This window comes from Trachypithecus francoisi, unplaced genomic scaffold (genome assembly GCF_009764315.1).
Source record: "Trachypithecus francoisi isolate TF-2019V2 unplaced genomic scaffold, Tfra_2.0 Lachesis_group16, whole genome shotgun sequence".
Lineage (NCBI taxonomy): Eukaryota > Metazoa > Chordata > Mammalia > Primates > Cercopithecidae > Trachypithecus > Trachypithecus francoisi.
The window spans coordinates 30823539-30845509 of NW_022681461.1; positions in this window are offsets into that span (position 1 = coordinate 30823539).

The window sequence follows — 21971 nt, forward strand, 5'->3', positions numbered from 1 at the left end:
AGGCCCTGCCTGGTTTGCACTTGGCACAGAACCTGCAAACTCGAGACAGTGCCCCTAAGCCTTAATGCTGCTGGCTTAGGAGAGAGGTGAGGCCACCCAAGTAAGCATTATCCCCACCCAAAGAGAAACGTAGTCCCATGAAGGCGAGTCAGTCAGGCAGGGAGGAGAGTGTTGGGTAGAGTAAAAAACTGAAGTCCCAAACTTCTCAGAAAGGACAGAAGAGTATGTGGTTCTATTTACTAAAGGGCATGAATGGAATATGGGAGAACTATTCTTCCTTATTTTTTGTACTTCATCTGTATAAATTAATACAAGTATTTTCCTCATGACTCCTTCTATTCCTTGGCGTCATCCTCAAGGGATAGGTCTTCCTCTTTGATTCCATTTTATTTTTAAACCTGTTTCTCCTGGTGTGGGTACTTTTTTACCCTTAAAATAAATACTTCAAACTTTCAGTTTAATTCCACATACTGTTACATTTCACCAAAGGGTTAATAAGTAAGAAATGCTTTCTAAAATTTATTTTTATTTCCTTTAAAGTTTTCAAAAATGATTATTTAAAAAAGCAACAATTGCTTTTGCAACCACCCTCTCTATTTGTGGGTTGTAATAAGATACCTCAAATAAATTTGGGAACAATTTTGAAAATAATCCTTTCCAAAAATGACTTAAGGTTGAAAATAAGATTACTTCTCAAGTAATAGAAAGCATGTATTATTTTTACATCTTGAGGTTCAAGAATATCTTATTTTTATAGTAATGGTTGTCAGTGTGAGAACAACATGCATCACTTCCTATGGATATAGTTATTACTGAAGTGTTATAATCAAGAAATGTGAAAAATCTAAATTTGATTTCATGATTTTTCTGAGATTTTCATTCTGTATGTGTTGCTGAGACTCTCCAAATGCATTTTTTCCTTTGTGAAGAATAAACTAGATCTTATTACATTCAAAACTTTCTTTTGACCGCCAATGGGGTAATAAATTCAACTGTTCAATTTTACAAACATGTATCATGAATCTAGTGTGTTTAAAGTAATCTTGTAGGTACCTGGCTGGGAGATGCCAAAATTAATAAGATATATTCTTATTTACTATCTGTTAGGAAGTAGAGATGAGAATTGACATAGCTGGAATCTAACAAAGGCAGGCTTCTATCAGTACTGCAGTAAATCTATGAAGAAGAAATGATGTGCTATGGAGTGCACAGTTATTCAAGCACTATGTATTTAACACTTGCCAAACCAAGATCTCACCTGTGTACTGGGAATACAGTGGAAAAAAAATGTACTGTCTCTGCCCTCTTGGAGTTTATAGGATAGGAAAAGTATATGTGTCCAGAAGGGACAAATTCTGGCTGGAGTAACGAGGAGTAATTTCATTGCAAAGACCATACTGGGATTTTTGTGAGAAGGAAGGTAGTATCTCAACATAGAAATGTCAAGGGGAAAAGCATTCCTGAAACAGAACAGAAGCTCAAGGTAGAGACTTTGGAGAATGTATTTGGAAGTGGAAAGTAAGTCTCAGATGCTGGATCTCATATACTGGAGCAAAGGATGAATCTAGAAAGATTTGGAGATTGATTCCATGCTGTGAAAAACTCTCAGTGAGCACACTTTACTTGATATTTCATGAATCATGAAGTGACAAATATCTCTCTTAATGCTGGAAGTATTTCCCATTAAAGTTTGTAAGGTAAGCACTTTTTCCCTTCTTGTTGTGAGTAGTCAAAAACAAACAAACAAACAAACAAACAAACAAACCATGGAGAAAGCATTTTTTTCCCTTCTTGTTGTGGGCAGTCAAAAAAAAAACCTTGGAGAATTTTGATTAGGAGGATGTTGTGATCATACGAGAATGGCAGTGGCAAGAGGGCTGTTTCACAGATCTCTATTATGGCTACACTCCCCTCCTGATTCCCAATGAACAGGCCATGGTAGACATATCCCCCATGGGTAGGTAATGTCTAGAACATCAGATTACCTGTGGTGCAGCAATAGGGCCAAAGTCTTTCTTTTGTGAACCTGATCTGTAAGAAATTTGCTATTTAGCCGTGTGACTGAAAGTGAAAGGAGGCCAAGAAGTGGAGTGTGAGCCACTGCAATTCAAAGGCTTGTATGAGCCAAAAAATGAGTAGCTGATGATGAAGAAGCCATAAGAGGATATGAATAATGTAGTTAAACAGAGAGGAGCAGGGAACATGAATAAGAAGAAGATACAGTGACACCAAGAGCAATTTATATTCATGACCACGAGAGTTAGAGGGGTAGCTAGGAAATCCATCGAGGCAGAACATCTGTGTTTTGGTAACTTGAGGGATGTGGGGAGGGGAAGTTTGTGATGGGAGAAAGAGTGTAGGAGAACTCATTAGCCAGGCATGGTGGCAAGCACCTGTAATCCCAGCTACTCTAGAGTTGAGGCAGGAGACTGGCTCGAACCCGGGAGGCAGAGGTTGCAGTAAGCTGAGATCGCGCCACTGCACTCCAGCCTGGGTGACAGAGCAAGACTCTGTCTAAAAAAAAAAAGAGCTCTAAGATTTCAACACTGAGTGACTAGATTGGTAGTGATTCTCTTGCCTGTGCTAGAATGCAGGTGTAAGGGAATTTTGTAGAGGCAGAAGGTGCTGAGTTCTTCTTTGGGCAAATTGGGTGGATACTTGTGGAATATCTATGCAGAGATGCACAGGTGAATGGTCCTGTGAATTTAAGACTTTGAAGAGAAATCAGTGAAGGGGAAGGGAGGCAGCATTTATGGTATCTTACTATGCAGCAGGTACAGTGCTAAGTGCTTTACAAATGGATCTTCATTTAGTTAATGTTCTCTGGAAAGACCATATAATTTGCCTGTTTGTTCTCAAATCCATCCCCTGTTTGCTAGCTCTGTGTTGCATTGAGAAAGGCTGTCCTTGAAAATGACTTCTGGCTTGATTTGACCAGTGGAAGGGATGGTGGGAGATTGGAGGGCTGGAGAAAGATATTTCTCTCCTCTCTGCTTCCAGTTGCATCTCCAGTAGCAGTAGTTGCCTTTTCTTTTCTTTGGTACCCTCTCTAACTGGACAGAAAAAGAAAAGGGGGAAAAAAAGATAGTTATCCCACAGTCAGTATGCTAAATTTGACTGCATCTGCATATAAGAGAAAAAACTTGCCAAGAAGTGGCTTAAATATATATGCGTGTGTGTGTGTGTGTGTGTGTGTGTGTGTGTGTATGTCTGTTACATAAAAGATAGGCAGTTCAGACCTATTATGGTAGCTTTGCAATTTCTTTACGGACCTAGTCATGTATCTCTGCTCAGCCATCTCTTACATGTAGTTTCTACTCCCAAGGTATCCTCATGGTCCAAAATAGCTGATGAAGTTCAGCCATCATATCTGTGCTCTAGGCAATAGGAGAAAGAAAAGGTGGAGAAAGGGATTATCCCTCTGATGCCTCCACTTGTATCTCATTGGCTGAAACATAATCACATGGCCACAGGAAGCTGAAAGGGAGGCTGGGTAATGGTGTTTTAGGTTGGTCATAATTACTCAGCTATAAATCCAGGCTCTTTTGGATTTGAAATTGGACTTTGGATTTGGATGAAAGAGGAGGGATAATGGGCAGTACACAGCATTTAGAAGTCTCTGTTTCAGTTATAAGGTCACTATTATCCTCATTTTAAAGATAAGAAGTGGTTCTAGAGAGCCTAATGAGGTCTCGCAGGTGGTACATGGCAGTTCTGATATTTCACCTCAAGCCTCTCTGACTCCAAAGTTCATGAGTTTTTCTCTATAGTAAGTGTAGGACTGGAGAGGGAATGGAGAGTCCACCACATAGAGCTGATGACTGAAATATGAGAGAGGATGGATGCAAATTCCCAGGAAGAACATGGAAATAAAACAGAGGGGCTCAGGAGAGAAATAAAGAACCAGAGGGTCTGGGGAGGGCCTAGAGTTAAAGGTGGAAGATGAATAGCCATTTGGGGAAAATAAGAGGAAAGGTTGAAGAGGAAGGAAGAAAGCCAGAGAACCAAGGCCCTGAGCAACCAAGGAAGCAGAAGGCTGAGGCGGCAGTTTCACGATGGAGGAACACTGGCCTTGGATCAGGGAAGCTGGGTTTGGTTCTGAGCTCTGTCATTCTTTGATGACATGACCTTGATAGTTCTCCCATAGCTTGAACCTCATTACACTCATTTTCTGGTAAACAGAAAACATGCCCAGGTCATTGGTGAAGAACATCAGAACCATTTATTTTCAAATACGGATACAGGTCATATTGAGGAGGGTGTTCTGCAGGCTATGTACTCTAAGTTTAGAAACACTACTTGATAAAGTCTTGCTCTTTTAATAGTTTCCACTGCCTTGGATGTGGCCTGGATATAGGAGTTGTAGTTTATGGTGCATGTCTTAATTCCAGATCACTGTTTCTACCTCTGTTTACAAAATAATTGTGAAATAGTCAAAGGCATGGAGAGGTCAAGCTATTTCCTCCTTTAATTCACTGCAGAATAGAGGGGCTCTGATCTATCAGAATGTACCCACACGTAGAATGGGTCTCTGACACTGGACAACTTCAGCTGTCCACCTGTCTCCCTGCACTCCTCTCTCTTTGGAAGCCTCTGCCCATGGACTTGGCTAGTGAGTTCCTCTCCATTCCTTAGGAGAAGGTGCTGTTATTGCATTGGCCCTCTCTGTGATATTGTGCAGTACTCTGCACATTTATAGCTTGCATAAATATTGAATAATAATAAATAACTACAAGAGAGGAAGAATATTATAGGCTGGGGAGAGTGAAAGATGCTGAATTCATTATTTGAAGGCCAATCTCAGGCCTCTTGGCTATCTCCTTCAAAGAGATTTGTTTGCCAGCTGTGTTGAGAAATATACTTTCCATATGATGAGCCCAGAGAAGCAGCCAGTTTCCCTACAGAATGCTTTTGGAGTATCCTCAGGAGGGCCTGCAGAATCCTTAATGGCGTTTCAGAGAGGATAACCCCTCACACCTCCTTGGCAACTGCGTTAGTGGAAAGCCCTGGGGAGAATGGCTGTAGCAAGATGATGAAATTAGAGGAATGGGCTAGATTCTTTTTACTTCATTTTACTTTCTGATTCCATGTGCAAACAGGGCAGCTTTCCAACCATTTTATGGATGCATTGTTGGCTGAGAAGGTCACTTGCTTTTTACTCACAATGATCTTGGCTCAAGGAGGGCATTTCTTGTTTAATACGTCATCCAAGTTCAGTGTGTCAATCAGATGCTATCTCCTCCATCTCAAAGACATTTTTTAAAAATTTGATGTTTATGAATGAGTTAAGACAGACAACTTATTTCTTAAATTTGAGGTATGGCAAAATATTGAGTAAATATTTACAGAGCTGGGAGATTGGAAAAACTATAATTTAAAGAGAGCAATATGCAAACCAGTTGGGCTCACATCCTTTGTAGTTCTGACTGGCTGCAGCCCAGCCCAGCAATGGGGGTGTTTAGTAAATAAAACTAATACCTCCTTGATAGCATGATCAATGTCTGCATGTTATACTGAAAATGCTTCCATTGAACAGACTGGTTTCATTCACTCAGAATTTCACATTGTATTCATCTTGTGATGGGAGAGAGGAATTCCCAAAATCTTGAATAAACAAGAACTAGTACTGACCTTGCCCATGTGTTCCTTGCCTTATATGTCAATGCACCCTTGCGATCGCCCACCTCGCTGGTGAAACCTAGTAGGGGCAGGAGGAGGTGGAACGTGAGCTGGGCCGAAGTCAAAAGCAGGGGATAAAGGTGGGTAGAAGTTACAGTTTTGAGAACAGCAGCTCGATGATGATGGTCTTCTCAAGATGTCAGGGCTTTGGAAACCTCAGTGTGGATTTGGCTTCCTAGTGGTAGCTGGTAGCAGCTGGCAGCACAACTGTACGAAGTGGGAGACATTTTCCAGAGACAGAGAACTGTTTGCAACCCAAGACTTGGAGATCAGACTTTAGGATTGCAGCTTTTTTTCTAACAAACAGTAAATGACACAGGATAAAAACTTTTCTAACTTGTTTTTCAACTACACTGCTCCCCTTAAAGAAAGACTCTTAAGCAGAGACTGTGGGACCCTTTTCTTATCCTTGAAGACTCAGGCCTATAAGTGAACTAGTGAGATGTGGAAGGGGCCCTCTCTAATCACTCTGTGTAGGAGGACTGACCAAAGAAACCATGACTGTTTCCCGCAGAGAAGAAAATGATTGTCACTAGCTAGGCCTTAGTTGCCTTCAAATGTTTGAAGAAGTATTACAGGGGAGAGAAATCTCTTTCTCAGAAAGGCCTTTCCTGACTTTCTTAACTTATGATAGGCCTCTCCTGTATATCGATCTGCCTTTGGTTAGTTTCCTTCATAGCACTTCTTATGACTTGCAATTATTTTATTTCTTAGTTTGTTCACTTTTTACATTGACTTCTCTTTCAGGAGAACAGGGATCATATTTATATAATTTATATGAATATGTTTTATTATGTCACAATTCACTTCTTTCTCTTTAGCCCTGGGTGTGGTACTGCACATAGTTAACATTCAGTAAATATTTGAGCAGAGGATGGGTAAAAAGGACAGCTCAGGAGATCCAGGATAATGCTGTTGTTCCTGAAGGGACAGACTCTTCTGAGGGTGTCTGCTTTCTGTCCCAGAGTTACAAGTTGCTCCTAATTCCACTACTAATTCTGCCAGTTGAAGTATAATTCCCCACTATGGGTCACCTGGGGGATCAGTAAGAAAAAAAATCAGTAAGTTGATACAAATTTTCATTGTGTATTATGTACATAAAAAGTAACATAAACTTAAGAGTGTATCTTAAGAATAATTTTCTTTTTTAAAAAAATAGAAGCCAGAATGTAAAAAGTCTCTCCCTCGCCCACCCCTGCTCCTCTCTAAATACACACAAAGAAAGAGTGGGCAGTTCCTCTTCACTTTCAGGTATTACTGGTAGACAGCATCAGATTGTAACTCCAGCCTGCATCAAGCAGACTTTGCACCTGAAATGGTGAGCTACTTGGTGAGATGCTGAGGAGTTGGTTATCTGCCAGTTAGCTTCCTTGGGTTAATATGACAAGAGGCTTCCACTATGTTTTGAAGCAAAACAATGACAATGACAACCCTATTCCCCCCACAAAATAACAAAGATAGTCTTGAGTAAAACAATTCTCTGCTCCTAGCTGTTTGTTAACTTCAAATGTATGACATGGTCGCTTCTAAACCAGACGTTTAAAGAAATCGAGCCTTTGTTGAACCAAAATTTTGCTATCTTTCTCAAAGCGGCAATTTTGTGAGATTTCTTGAATTGAATGGTATATCACGGAAGCATTCTCTACATGGATTCAAAATTCAGGTCCCCAACCCTGTCTTTGACAGATGCATTTTAAGTAATCCAAGAAATGGCTCCACTTCATCACATATCACAGAATTGAAGGGCAGCTTCTAATAGTTACTCTGCCCCCATATGCATGTCAAGGGAGTTTCTCAACGGTGAGTAGAACACAGGAAACAGAAGTTGTGTAGCACTTGAAGATCTGACTAAGCCCATCAATGTCTATTCTGGATGCGGAAGCTACATCAGTTTTCTTCCTGAAAATGCAAGAAAACGACATGCACATTCTTCAAAAGAAAGAGCCACTGAACAGTCAGTGAAATAAAGTCCAGGGCCTGTGGCAAGAGTTTTCACCACTGGTATAAAGGACTCTCATTATTTTCCTGGCTACAGATCCAGGAATTTAGCCACATTTAAAGACAGCATGCCCAGAGTAGTCCAGATTAACAATTCTTCCTAAGTGGCCCAATGGGGGTCATGTTCTCAAGTGTTTGGTCAATATTCAAGAAAGATACCATCCTACTATTACAGGAAAATGGCAGCTCTCTCTCCTCTTCCCTGTCCACTAAGGGGAATTTGGTATTGTCTGCTGGGTCCCTCATGCCTTCTTCATTGGGCAGATTCTGGATAAAGGATGAAGGGAGGAATTGAGGAGAATCAAGACAGGCTTCATTTGATTTTCATTAGAAAGCACCAGAGACAGAAGGATACAAAAAGGGTGAAAAGGTGAAGAATCATTGAAGTTGATGTGACCAGATTTGGGGGAGAATTAGAGTGAAGAAATAGTGAGTTTTGGGGAACAAGTCCTCTTACTGTGAGAAGTAAGGAGGCATAGAAAGAGGATTGTAAGAATTTGGTCATACCTATGAATGAATCTTTCTTTGACATTTTTTCAAGGTATTGCACTACAGTACCACATAGCTCTACAATAACTTTTGGATCCCAAGTTGATTGATATTTGAATGCAAATCTGCGTCCAAACTGGGTCACATGGTAGCTAGGCTTTGTAAGGGTTGCACAGTTATAAACATACATGTGAATGTGCACAGTCATTCTATTCTGTGGACAAGATCTCATGAATCACTGCAGGGAAGAGATACAAAAATCCTCTTAATTAGGAAATAGATGTTACTGCTGAAATCAGGATTCAAGACATTGCTGTCACCATGACAGCCTAATTTGATATTTTCATTTTCTCAGAGTCAGTGAGGGACCTGAACTTTCAGTGAGGCAGTCAGTGCTGTTCTGTTTGGTTTTCTGTATTATCCCAGTTGTTTTGAAAGTTGGAAATACACTTTATGCTGTAAAGGAAAAAATACTAATAGTTTTAAAGGAGACTCCACCATCTAATTAAACCAAATGACTTTAAAGTAATCATTCTTTAATTGGTGGGCTAAACAAATTCTGCTGTAAGATGATGTTAAAAGTGGATGATAAAGAAGTCAAATAGCCACAATATTAAGATTGCTAGGACTTAGCAATCTATCAATTCCTTATGGCTTTCTTGCAGCAGGCAGGGGGCAAGTTTTGGTGAAGACCTTTTGGGAAGTTTTTTGTTTTTTATACCATTAAAATTTCTTTTGCCTGTGACACATTTTAAAGGCTTTATAGAAGTTCCATTTTCTAGGATTTCAGAGTAGTGCCATTTTTTTAATGCTTTACTGACATGATATTAGGAGAGGATACAATTCTCAAAAGAGCAGTAAATCTTACCTTAGATATTTTAGTTGGGGTTACAAAATCCCCATAAATCTAGAACTTCCAGTGCTAAGTTCTTGGCCTACTTCTAAAATGCTTTGGAATTAATTGCCCCCCAATGTGAGGTAGATTCAACCTCGGGATGTATTCCAAAATCGGTGCAAGCCCTTCTGGCTTCCCATGGCTTCTCAATATCTATTCTATATTCCTTCCATTCACTTCCATCACTGATGAATCCTTTAATGTCTACCATCCATCAAAATGAGCATCACTTACCACTTCATAACTTTTATGTTCTGACTTAGCATGCAGGGTCTTTGCCTAGCCTCAAAATACCAGATCCTACAATGTATTTGTCATCTTTACTATATGTTTAGTATTTAAAAAGCACTGGGGTAAAATACATGGCAAATTTCCAAGACCAGTAAAAGGGAAGATCATCTCAGAATGATTCCAAGTGCTCTACTGCCATTTATGTCTCAGCTCTCTGTTTTGTTGGTCACTGCTTTATATCAATTATTTATAAAACTAGGGTTTTCTAGGCACGATGTTTCCTAGTAAAGTTTCCTCATTCAGCTCAACCAAACCTAATGCATTTGTGTTTAGGAACCCAAAGTAAGAACCACTGTGTCTTACCACTTTGACCAAAGGAACAAATTTAGAAGAATGATACAATCTACGGAGCATGCCTAGAGAAGTGGATGAATAGAGGGGATTTATCAGTAAGACTTTACAGGTTTGTTATTTGTCAACCTGTCATTCTATTTGCAACAACAGTCTTCTCTAGTTTATGTAAATCACAAATGTCATAACATCTCCACCCTTACCAAGACTTCATTGTGACTTTGATTATGATTTTTAAATCGAACAAGAATAGATTAGAGATACTGCTCTGTTAACATTTGTGCTTAGCTCATTTTAATCACAAGAGCAAGTCTTTGCTGGTTAGTCTGGGTTATGTTACAAATCTAGAAAAATTTCTGGAATTGTATATTCAGATATGCTTTTTTATTTTCTTCTGGAGCCCTCTTAGAGTTATGTTTGAGCTTCTTGATGTATATTTTATACGTTAGCTTCCCTTCCGTAATTCTCACCTCTTTGTCTTTCTGTGTTGTGTTCTGTGCGATTGAATCAATTGTATCTTCCAACTTACTAAATATTTATTTCATTTTCTTACTTTTTTTTTCTTTTGTTTTTGTTTTTGTTTTAGAGGTAGGGTCTCGCTGTCACCCAGGCTAGAGTGCAGTGGTAGTATCATAGCTCACTGCAGCTTGAAACTCCTGGGCTCAAGTGGTCCTCCCACTTTGGCCTCCTAAAGTATGTAGTGACATTTTCCTCCTTTCTGAAATTTTTAGCCATTAAAGGTAACAAGGTAATAGTGTTCTGGTTGCTTGGCCAGAAATCTGAACCTCAATTCAGGGATAGGGTAAGAAACTTATGACAGAGCATATGACTTCTTCAAAATTGTGTATTGAGTAGGTGTAAAGGTAATAATTTTATTTACACTAGGTCTTCTGGCTTCTTTGAATACAGTCATTAATAATCCTGCAAAGTTGATTATAAGTTTTCCTATCTCACGTAATAAATGTTCAAATGAGTCGCCTCTGGTTCCATTATTTCTTGGGTTAGATTCCTACCTTGTGAGACTGTGAGGATTCTCCCTATAATTTCCACTAAATAGTGATGTATGTAAACAAGAGTGTGTTAAAGGATTGTGGCCAAATGGGTGCATGAAACCACATATGGCCCTTTGTTATACATCACCGCTGCTCTTTCTCCCTTGTTTGTTCTCTAAATCATCAGTAGCAGCTTGATTCCATTCAAAACTTCAATTAGGTGAAACAAATAGACTGTATCCATCCAGCTCAAAGCCCTGAAAGAGCAGAGAGTCGAATATGCAAAATGCATGCAAGAGAGAGAGGGAGATCCTTCATCCCTTTGGGGGAGATCAGGGAGCCTTAAAAAAAAAAAAGCTATTTTGTTTATCATTAGATTAGATGTTGCATTAAATACATTCAATTGGGGGTGGAAAAGTAGGCACATGTATTTCATGTATTGTTGCACAACACATTAAGGTGTGACAGGCACACTTTATTGTTGGAACCTCCAGGCTCTTTCCTACCCCAGCCCCTAGTGAGAAGGGCAATCTTCCTGGGATCGGAGCCAGGGCTGTGCTGTCTAGCCTCTGTGCTGGGGTAGGGGGTGCCCCATCCCCTGCTTTGGAAAAAGGACTCCAGAAGCATGAATGCACCTTTATGATCCAAGTGGCCCTCTGCACAGAGACTCTCTCAATTTGGCATTGCTGAGGTTAGAGGGTCAAGGTGATCAAACCTGCAGCTCACTTGTAACATTTGCTGGCAGAAATAAGGGGATGTTGGCTTGCTTCCACAGTTGTTCATTTTTAGGAAAGCTCTCAGAATGTGGAAAATAATTCTGCCTTCATTTTCTCTCACTTGTATCTTCACTTTGCTTTACTTATAATTTAGGTGTGATATTTATCAAAAAAAAGTTCTAGTTTTTAAAAATGTGTTAAAATTTGCCTCTATTGTTATACATATTTTTAAAATGTGCCTAGCATATTAGAACAAAAATGTTAAAGCTTGAAGACCCCCAATGATCATCCAGTTTTTCAGCCTCTTTATAGATAGGGAAACTGTGGGCTGGAGGTTCTGTGGCTCCCGGGATATCATTCGATAGCATTGTGATTCTAAAAGTGCGATGATCTTGGTCTCTGTTGTCAGACTGCAGAGCTCTTTTTAGTGTACCAGGTCACTTGATATGTTTGCGGTCATGGAAATTCTTAGGTCACAGTCTCTGTGAAACAGAGTTCTTCAAAAATATTTAATTAAATCAGTTTGTACTATAAACAAATGAGTGTTCTTTCAGAGTGTAACTTACCTTTAGTTTTCATTTATGGTCTTTGCAGCAATAAATATATCCGTACAATAGCTAGGCAGCCTCAAAGAAAATATTTTTAGTGGAAATAAATTATTTTTCTTCCATCAATTTCCCTAGGTGAGACTGAATTGAGAATAAGGAAAATAGAGAGGATGTCTGCAAGCCTGTGAATATTCCATATAGGAATATGGAGAGCGATTTTGCGGTTGATAATTTTGCTGCCTTATTTTCTGACAGACCGAGTTTCAGGTCCTAAAAATGTAATATAATCATCAATCTGAAACCTTTTTACAGCATTTGTCAAATTCATCTCTTTTTTAAATTCAGAAAAATCAATTTTTGATGGATAGAAATCTCAAGGCCTCAGAAAGCAGGCATCCCTGGGGTTAACTTCCTCTGTAGTAGGCACAGGGCTGTACATGAGTGTTTCAATTAATATTTTGATGTTTCCCAAGCTTCATTCTTCCTTGAGTAAAGGGGAGAAGGGAAGGACTGGGGAGGTCTTTAGCAGTGGGAAACCCTTTTCAAACAGAATAAGGAAGACATCACTTTTGATACCTAACCCCAAGCCAAACACAGAATGTTCTAGCAGCCTTAAGATTTCTAGTTTAATTGCTCTATCTAAGACACTAACTTATATGCCCATCCCCTTGAAAGCTATCAATCTGAAATTCTCTTTGAAAGTCAGGTGGCTTGCTTTATACTCAGCAGGCATGTTCCATGGTAGCTCTGTTGTCCAGAGCTCTCAGCAGAAAAGTTTATGCTCTTTGTAATTCTACATCTCTTCTTCAAATCTCTTTGTAATTCTACATTGATCAGTTGGGACATGGAAGCTGAAAGAATTTCAGGCCATGCTGCAACGCTGTACATTCTGAGAGTTCTCTGGAGGAAATTCTTACTCTTACCCTATTTGCTTACTATAGATAAAATATACATATAACAACATTTATTATTATAAATATAAATATTCATTTATTATATAATAAATAATTTCAGATAAAATAATCTCAGAAATACTCTGGTGGCAAGTGTAGACTGGCTTTTAAATATCTCTAATTATCTGAGCATCTAGGGACTCAATCTACATAACTTGTATCATTGGTGCTGAAGTCAATCATTACAATGTGGAAAGAAACCCCTTTTCCATCAAAGTCAAGGATGCCTATCCTTGCACTCTGGGAAAATAATATTTATTATAAAGGCAATTGTGGCATCCAAAACCACAGTTGTTATCAAGTTCTTCATATTCCAAGATCCTTTACGTAAGAATGGAGGGAATAAATTTCATAGTTTCATTCTTTCATAGGTACTGGAATTACCATTTCCAATATACGTGTTATTAAAAATTATCTTGAAATAATCAAGCAGTCAAAGGGGACATTGGAAATGAGATAGTGAAAAGACTATGGGACTTACAAGTAGATAGACCTGGGTTAATACACTGCGGGTAGTAAGGTGGTTGACTTGGCAAGTGAATTGGCTAACCTTTGTAATCTCAGTGGTTTTACCTGTGAAGTGGGACTAATAAAATTATCACAGTGTTGTTCTAAGAATTCACCGAGACAATGCATGTAAAGTGTCTGGCTTTTTAGGAACTTAATAAATACTGATGTTTCTCCCTGTTGAAGACTTTAATACTGCTTTTGATTTATGTGCTGGTTTTGTCCTGAAATTGTTTTTAGGTCCGGTAGTTTTTGTTGGCTCAGTTGGGAGCTCTGAATGAATGAAAATCCCAGGCAACTCTGACACTGGGCTGGATGCAAGATCCATTCCCAAGAAGTTCAAGGAAATCAATACCTTCCTAATTTCTTCACTTGGTGTAGAGTTATATGTGTTGCCCCAAATTCTGATACTCAAGTCTGATAACAGTGTGGTGATTTCCGGTGTTAGAAAACCTACTCAATGTTATATTATTCCTTGTGTCCAACATCTTAAAACAGCTGTGGATAAACTGATTTTTCGAGAGGCTATGGAAGTTTAACAAACTGTTACTCTATTGCCTTGGGTAGAGATGGGTAAGTGTGGGAGTCAAAATGAGGAAACACCACTACCAGGGAGGACACTAGAGATAGGGGCTCATACACACAGAGCTCATAGCTTGTGCCATGATATTGCGAAGTCATGTTTCAGTGGAGACTCAGACACCAGATGTGTACAGCTGCAATAGAGGAGCCAACCCAGCCAAAGACAGAAAAGCCCCATGCTGGTTGTTTTGCTTTTGAGTGAGAAGGAAAGGGAAATAAATCTCTCACAACAGAGAAAAAGAAGATAGTTAATGTTTATTTTTTATCACCTTTTTCTTTTCCTTTATTTTAAAGTCTAAATGGGGCCATTTGTCTTTAACATGCTTTACCTGATCAAGAAATACATGAGCAATTCTATATCGATAAAAAAAATGTGAACGGTTCTGCAGAAAAATGTTCGGTTCAAGTGGCTTAAGACAGGTTCCATTTATTCAACAATCTATACTTTTAAAAAGGCTGTACTTTTCTTGAGAGTTCCTTCAGTTCATAACATGAAGAGGGATGAGTTGCTGATCCTATATACACAAGTATTGCTTTTATAACCATATTTTTTTCCTCCTTGAGAAAAGATTTCATTTAAACCATCATCAACAAATGTCTTTGCTAATGGTCATATATACAGTGGGACTAACTTTTCTCTGGGGAAGTTAGTCCATTGAAAATTATTTGCTGTAACTTATTCCTTACCACAGGCAATATCATGGTCTACAGAAAAGCATTTAAAACTTTGTCATGTGTTATTAAGGAATATTTACACTTGTGGGGCTATTCTTAAGATAGCCAGAGCACTTTTGACGCTGAGTTACAAATAGAACACATCCAGACTAGGTTTGTTTATTTATTTATTTAGGCTACTCCTTGCAGAGCAGGGCTGACTCCTAAGCAGTGTCCCCAGCCTAGTCTAGGCTTAAATATAGAGAATATAAAGACCAGAATCCTTGTTTCCAGAGTTTATATCTACAAGGCTAACTTACCTGTGAAATTGGTTAGAACTAGAATATACTTGATTACAACCCCTTTTAAACTGAGCTTCCCATTGCATCTATACACATATTGAAGACTGTAAAGAAGGAAAACACATAATGTTTTCTTAAAAATGTCTTAACTTGTGGCTCAAGCCTGTAATCCCAGCACTTTGGGAGGCCGAGGCGGGCGGATCACGAGGTCAGGAGATCGAGACCCTCCTGGCTAACACGGTGAAACCCCGTCTCTACTAAAAAATACAAAAAACTAGCCGGGCGCAGTGGCGGGCGCCTGTAGTCCCAGCTACTCGGAGGCTGAGGCGGGAGAATGGCGGGAACCCGGGAGGCAGAGCTTGCAGTGAGCGGAGATCGCGCCACTGCACTCCAGCCTGGGCGACACAGCGAGACTCCGTCTCAAAAAAAAAAAAAAAAAAAAAAAAAAAAAAGTCTTAACTTTGGAGATTCATTATTTGTTATCCTAAGATACTAGTATATCTGAAACTTGACAATGCAAGTTTCAGATATACTAGTATCTTAGGATAACAGTAAAAGACAAAGATTAGACTAGCAGGGGAATAAAATGCACAACAAAATCTCCTCTCCCTTCCTGCACTCTTATTTGAAGGAAAAGACTGGAAAAGGTGCTTGGTTTAAACCACATGGGAAAAACATCTTTTCAGCTGCAAACTGCCTTTTATATTTTAGCAATGTAAACACATTGTATGGGAATACCAGGGGCTGTGCTGCCTCCCTGTCCAAATACTGCACGCAGGTAACACTGAACAAGAAGTGGCATGATAACATGGACAGACTGCCCGGAACACAGATACCATCTCCAGAGGCCCAGGATTCAGAGGCCTAGAGGTAACACTGGTGTTTTAAGGCTTCTGCAACAGTGAAGGACCACTGCCACCTGTGGACAGCAGCAAGCATTAGCGACATGCTGCAGGCCGAGTGAAGTGTCAGTGTCGTATTATTATGGTGACAACAAGCAACCTGGCGAGTCAGATATTCCAAAATTTTCCCAATAAGTGTTTTATACCTCCATGGCCTGGGATGGGGCTTTTCACTGCAAATCAATAAGCATCCTTCAGACCATATGTAGGTAGGACATGGTCATCATGTGTTAATATAAAACCACAGAGAAAGCATCTTAAATCCTAATGCCTTTGAGGGGCAGTTAGATCATGTAGATATAAAATAGTAAGAGTGATCAGGACAGCAAGTTGGAGACCGCATGCCCTACCTAGAGGCATTCAGTTTTGTTTATTTACTTTTTAAAGAATGTACTCTATCAAGCAACACACGTTTGAAGCTCAGATTCAACCTGTAACCATCTAGCACTGGAGGTCTTATGAGATCCCAGGTGACATGTGTGTACCCAGGAGCAAAAGTCTAAGCACGCTTCATTTACTCATTCATTAATGTGGTAATTCAACTCATTCACCAAAAAATACTTATTGCATCTTTGTCTTATTCTAGACATCACTCTATCTTGATAGACAAGTTGAGAAAATAGATATTAAACAAATAATTACACAGATAGAATTACATTTGTAATAAATGAAATGAATGAAAATCCCAGGCAACTCTAAAAATGTATATCATATTTCATAACATGTGCTAGCTTATAAATTACATCACTACACTATATACCTCTAAAAAAAGAGAAAACCGTGCCAATTAAGTTATAGCTCTGTGCTTTTTTATACATTTCATTTCATACTTATGGAAAGAATTCATTTTTTACTTAGTGCAACATAGAATTTTTATCACACTTTCTTGTGTGTATATATAAATTGAATAAGGCATTTCTAAAACCTTTTCACATTGAGAATTGAACTCATTTGAAGCAGTTTTTGACACAGTCATCAGCGTCCATGCTTTTGTATACACTGTCATTTTCTAGTCAGCAAGAGAGATGGACATGAGCATTTTTTGAGAGTGCTCTACTATTGTCTGTGAGGTGTCTTCCCAGCAGCTGACACTAACTCTTGAAGCTTAGATACTGGCGTTTTGTTATTCATTTTATTTTATTTTATATAGAAATAAGCTCTCTCTCTGTTGCCCAGACTGGAGTACAGTGGTGCAATCATGGCTCACTGCAGTTTCAGCCTCCTGGGCTCAAGAGATTTCCCCACCTCAGCCTCCCCAGTAGCTGGAACTACAGACGTGTGCCAACATGCCCAGCTAATTTTTAAAATTTTGTGTAGATATAGAGTCTCACTATGTTGCCAGGGCTGGTCTTGAACTCCTGGCTTCAAGCCATCCTCACACCAAAGTGCTGGGATTACAGGCCTGCGTCATTGCACCCAGCCACTGGTGCTTTCTTGATTTTACCAACAGGTGCCAACAGAAGCTTTTCAGACATTAATTAGGATGTCTATACTTTCCTGCAACAGTCCTTTCATAGTTTGTTGATTAAAGAGGGAAGGGGCAGTATTTGCGGAATCACGTTGCTGGAGCTAACACTCACATTCACGCATGTGCCAGCAATGAAGATCATGTCAGGATGCCCACTGATGCTGAGTGGAGGAAAATGGAAGACCCCATTGTTGGAAAGTCACGTCTTGATTTCAGAATGTAAAATTATGAAAATAATGATCAATGAAAAAGAGGCACTCTGTGACTCAACTTGGTCTTCAGGATCAGTGGTTTTCTCTTGGAGGAGGTGACATTTAGGCTTAGATTTGAAAACTAAGAAGTTGTTCAGAAGACGAAGTGGGAAAGTGTGATCCTGGTGGAGACAGGACTGGATTACAGGCTCATCTGGACACGAAACTGCAGGAATGCTACAATATTTCCAGAGTAAATGTGAAATGTGGTAACTGCCATCCAAGTTTTTGTACATGAAGGCTCACCGTCCTGAAGAAATGAAAGTAGGTCTCACCGTCACTGAGACTGAGAGGATTTGGGAGTGCATAATAAAATAAAATATCATCAGTCTGTTTCTTGAGTACTTTTAATATGTGGTTACACAAGTTGCTTGGCACAGCTAATATCTGAAACTGTCAGTCACGATCATCTGAAATTCCAAAACCACATCATGCCTAGGGTGGTGATAGTGTGCTGGTATAGTGTTGTGCATAGTGTATGACAAATGATAGGCTTTGTGATCTAAATGCAAAGACCTTCCATACATCTTCCCATCCCCTGAGAAGTTGTCTTGCTTAATAATTGACAAAAGAAACATATGAAGGTTGTGCACATTTTTCAGAATATTGGTTTTGCTTTAACCAAGTGAATTGAAGTGTTTATAAATCTGTTTCTGTAAACAATTTTTATTAAGAGAAAACTAGGTTTACCCCACTCTCAGGAGAGAAACATCGAACAAATATTTAAAGACTATCTGTTTGAAGGAGCCCCAGACACTCAGTTCTCCAGGTCACCGCCATGTCTTTAGCTGTTGCTGGCCTGCAAGGAGGTTGGCAAGTTCAAGGAACCAAAGGAAGGGCGGGGCATCTGGGACATGGAGCAGATGATGAGAGGGGAGGGAGGAAGGCAGATGCTCGTCCAGGATCATGCTGTGGAAACTCCCTGTTAAAGATTTTGGTCTTCATGTTATGGAAACTTTGGAGTTGTCAAAGGGTTTTAAGCAGTGAACTAACGTGATCATATTAGCACGTTTACTGTGTGGCTCCTGCAAAGCTAACGGTCTGTTGGGAGCAAGTTATTTTCTCTCCAGGAAAGGCAGAGTTCTTTCATGTGGCAATCTGGGTTTCAAACATGGGTGAACCTGCTTTCAGGTGTTGCCCAAAAGGGGTATGTGAAGATTATTGATCATTCACAGCAGACATCTGGAAATTTTGCGGAGCTGAAATGAACAAACTACACCAACAATAATAAATCTATAAGTAATCAGATCCCAGTGAAGTAGAGCCTTCAATGGTTTTATTTCTTTTTTTCTTATTTTCATTTTGGATAAATGAATGAAATAATACATGAACAAAATCAGAATTGGGGATCAAAATAAAATTTCCTGTGTTCCTAGGAAGAGAAGAGATTCAAATCAGTCCATACCATATGAATAAACCTCTCAGGTAACACACAATAAGTTGAGTCTCAATATACATTTAAAAAGCAGCTGGTCACGGTGGCTCATGCCTATAATCCAAAAACTTTGGGAGGACGAGGTGGGTGGATCACCTGAGGTCGGGAGTTTGAGACCAGCCTGGCCAACATGGTGAAACCCTGTCTCTGCTAAAAATACAAAAATTAGCTTGGCATGGTGGCTTGTGCCTGTAATCTCAGCTACTTGGGAGGCTGAGGCAGGAGAATCACTTCAACCCAGGAGGTAGAGGTTGCAGTGAGGTGAGACCAGGCCACTGCACTCCTGGGTGACAGAGTGAGACTCGGTCTAAAAAAAAAAAAGTAATAACAATAAGGTGTTAAACTGTTAACGACAGTTTTGACTTATTTGGTGGTAAATACTTTTATTGTTTTGTTAGAGAATAGTGAAATTCATTTCAAGAACACTCAATGACAAGAACTTCTGACACAGGTGAGTTTTGGCTCATTAGTAATTCCTCTTAAATACTTCTGCACATAGCATTTGAGCTAGGTACTGTGTTCATTTGTTCATTATCCTTTTTTTTTTTTTAGACAGTCTCACTCCGTCATCAGGCTGAAGTGCAGTGTTGTGATCTTGGCTCACTGCAACCTCCACCTCCTGGGTTCAAGTGATCCTTCTGCCTCAGCTTTCCAAGTAGCTGGGACTACAGGCACGTGCCACCACGTCCTGCTATTGGTTTGTATTTTCAGTAGATACAGGATTTCACTATGTTGGCTGGGATGGTCTCGATCTCTTGACCTCGTGATCTACCCACCTTGTCTTCCCAAAGTGCTAGGATTACAGGCATGACACACCACACCTGGCTTCATTATCTCTTTTAATTCTTTTAAAAACATTTTGGGGCAAGCATATGATTCTGATTTTATACCCTTTACCTGAGCATTGCATTTAAATGAGAATAATTTTCATAGTAAGGATGAAAGCTAACATTAACACAGCACCTATTATGGACTAGGAACTCATTTAATCTTCATAACAGCCACCGGAGCAGGCACTATTATGACCTCAATTTTAGAGATCGGAAAATGAAGTCACAGAGAAGTTAAGTAACTTGTCCAAGGCCATACAGCCTGTAGGGAGTGATGGATCTGGAATTTGGGCTCAGAGTGTCTGGTTCCAGAGTCTGTGCACTTTACCACTACACATATCAACTCTTTAGAATTAATGCTTTTTGAAAAGTCGGTTCATGATATATAGGTATGTACATACACAATCTTTTTCTTTTGAACACTTTCACAAACCCCTTTAACTGGCTCACCCCAACATAAAAAATATGGGAGATTTTTGAAACCTAATCCAACTTTATGGTATAAGATGAGTAGAGTTTAAAAGCAAGCAGATGTTTGCAAAGCATATAAAATTCAAAATTGCTCTATACTTGATGTTATTTGGAACACAGGCATAATTCTTTTCAAATATGATTTTTATCTAAATGGTGTCCCTTAAAACTTCATTTTAACACTCAAACGATCCCCAGCTGTTCGGGTAGATTGGCCCCTGCTGGGTCTGTTTCCCAACACTTCCCATATTCCACCATAAATATTCATGATGCGGTACTCCTGCCACCCAAAGGGGGGCCAGGATTCATTTTTATGAACTCCTCTCAACTGGGATTAGCATCTTTCACCTATTACCAACTCCTGAGTTATGGTTTTGTTCTGCCGTGGTCTCCGTTTTCTTTATTTTTACTGATATCTGAGAAGCCTGAAGAGAATGTGAAGTGTTAAAGAAACTCCTAATCCCAGGAAGTTGGCCTAAGGAGTATACAAAATCAATTTTTAAAATTCAATATCTTATTCAAACTGTACACCCAGACCAGTGTGAAACCACTGTTTTCTTACTCTGTCAGATTTCCTAGGCAACAGCACTGCCTCTGTAAGAGGTTTGTAAACTTAATTTGGGAGCTGGGAGTGGGGAGGATGGAGAAACGAAATGGAGGGGATGCCATTTCCACAGACAACACATGCTTGGGCTACAAAAATGATAGATTTTTTTTCCATATGATTTATGTTTGAATGTATTTAGACCTCAGAAAATACTAGGAATAAATTTTCTCCTTTTTTCTTTTTAGTTAAGAAAACAACATTTGGGATCGTGAGGTGGCAGGAGAAGTGTGAATTTTTCCATCTCTGCAGTTCTTTCTCTCTTCCTCTCATCTTTAGTGGGCTTTGTAAATCAGACTTACTGTTTACATATGCCATGTTTATAATATATTCTCATGCAACCCAGAAGTGCTCTTGACCTCATCCAGACCAAAATCTGGAAACTGTGGCAACTTGCCTCGTCAGGGAATAAACACTTGGTCTTTGATGTTAGACTTGAGTTCTTATACCTGCTTGGCACTAATCAGTCAGATAAACTTGGACACAATATTTAACTTCTTGAAATCTCTACTTTTCCACTCTTAAATAGATGGGAATATCAGTCACAAAGGCTTCTTGTGAAGCAAAGTAAAGTATGTAGATAGAATACTCAGCACAGGCCTACATAAGAAATGTGGGTTCCATCCCCTCTTCCTTTAAGAGACAGCAGCTACTTTGATGTTGGAGGAAGAAGTGAATAGTGAAAGATGAATAGTTGGACCTTACCATACTGGGGCACAGTAGTCACAGTCCACTTTTCATGGCTTTGCTGCATTGCAAAATGGCAAGAGGTTGGCTTCTGAACGTATTGGAAATACCATCCAATTCTGTAAATGTTTCTACCATAATATGGGTGAGTTGTGAGGAGGGACAGACTGAATGGACTACACTTCCCGGGTTGATTGACTACATAGCAGACTGGGCAGTATTTTCAACTGGTCTTTCTGCAAAGGCTATTCTATTCACTTGAAAACCCACTGGAGCCAACTGATTACCACCAACTACTCCTCAACTCTGCCAAGACTACTTCAAGAAGGAGGTGCTGAAAGAACCATTACTTATCAACAAGGATGGATTATTGTCTACCTTGACATGGATCTCATTAAAAAAAAAAAACAAAGAAAAAACAAAAAA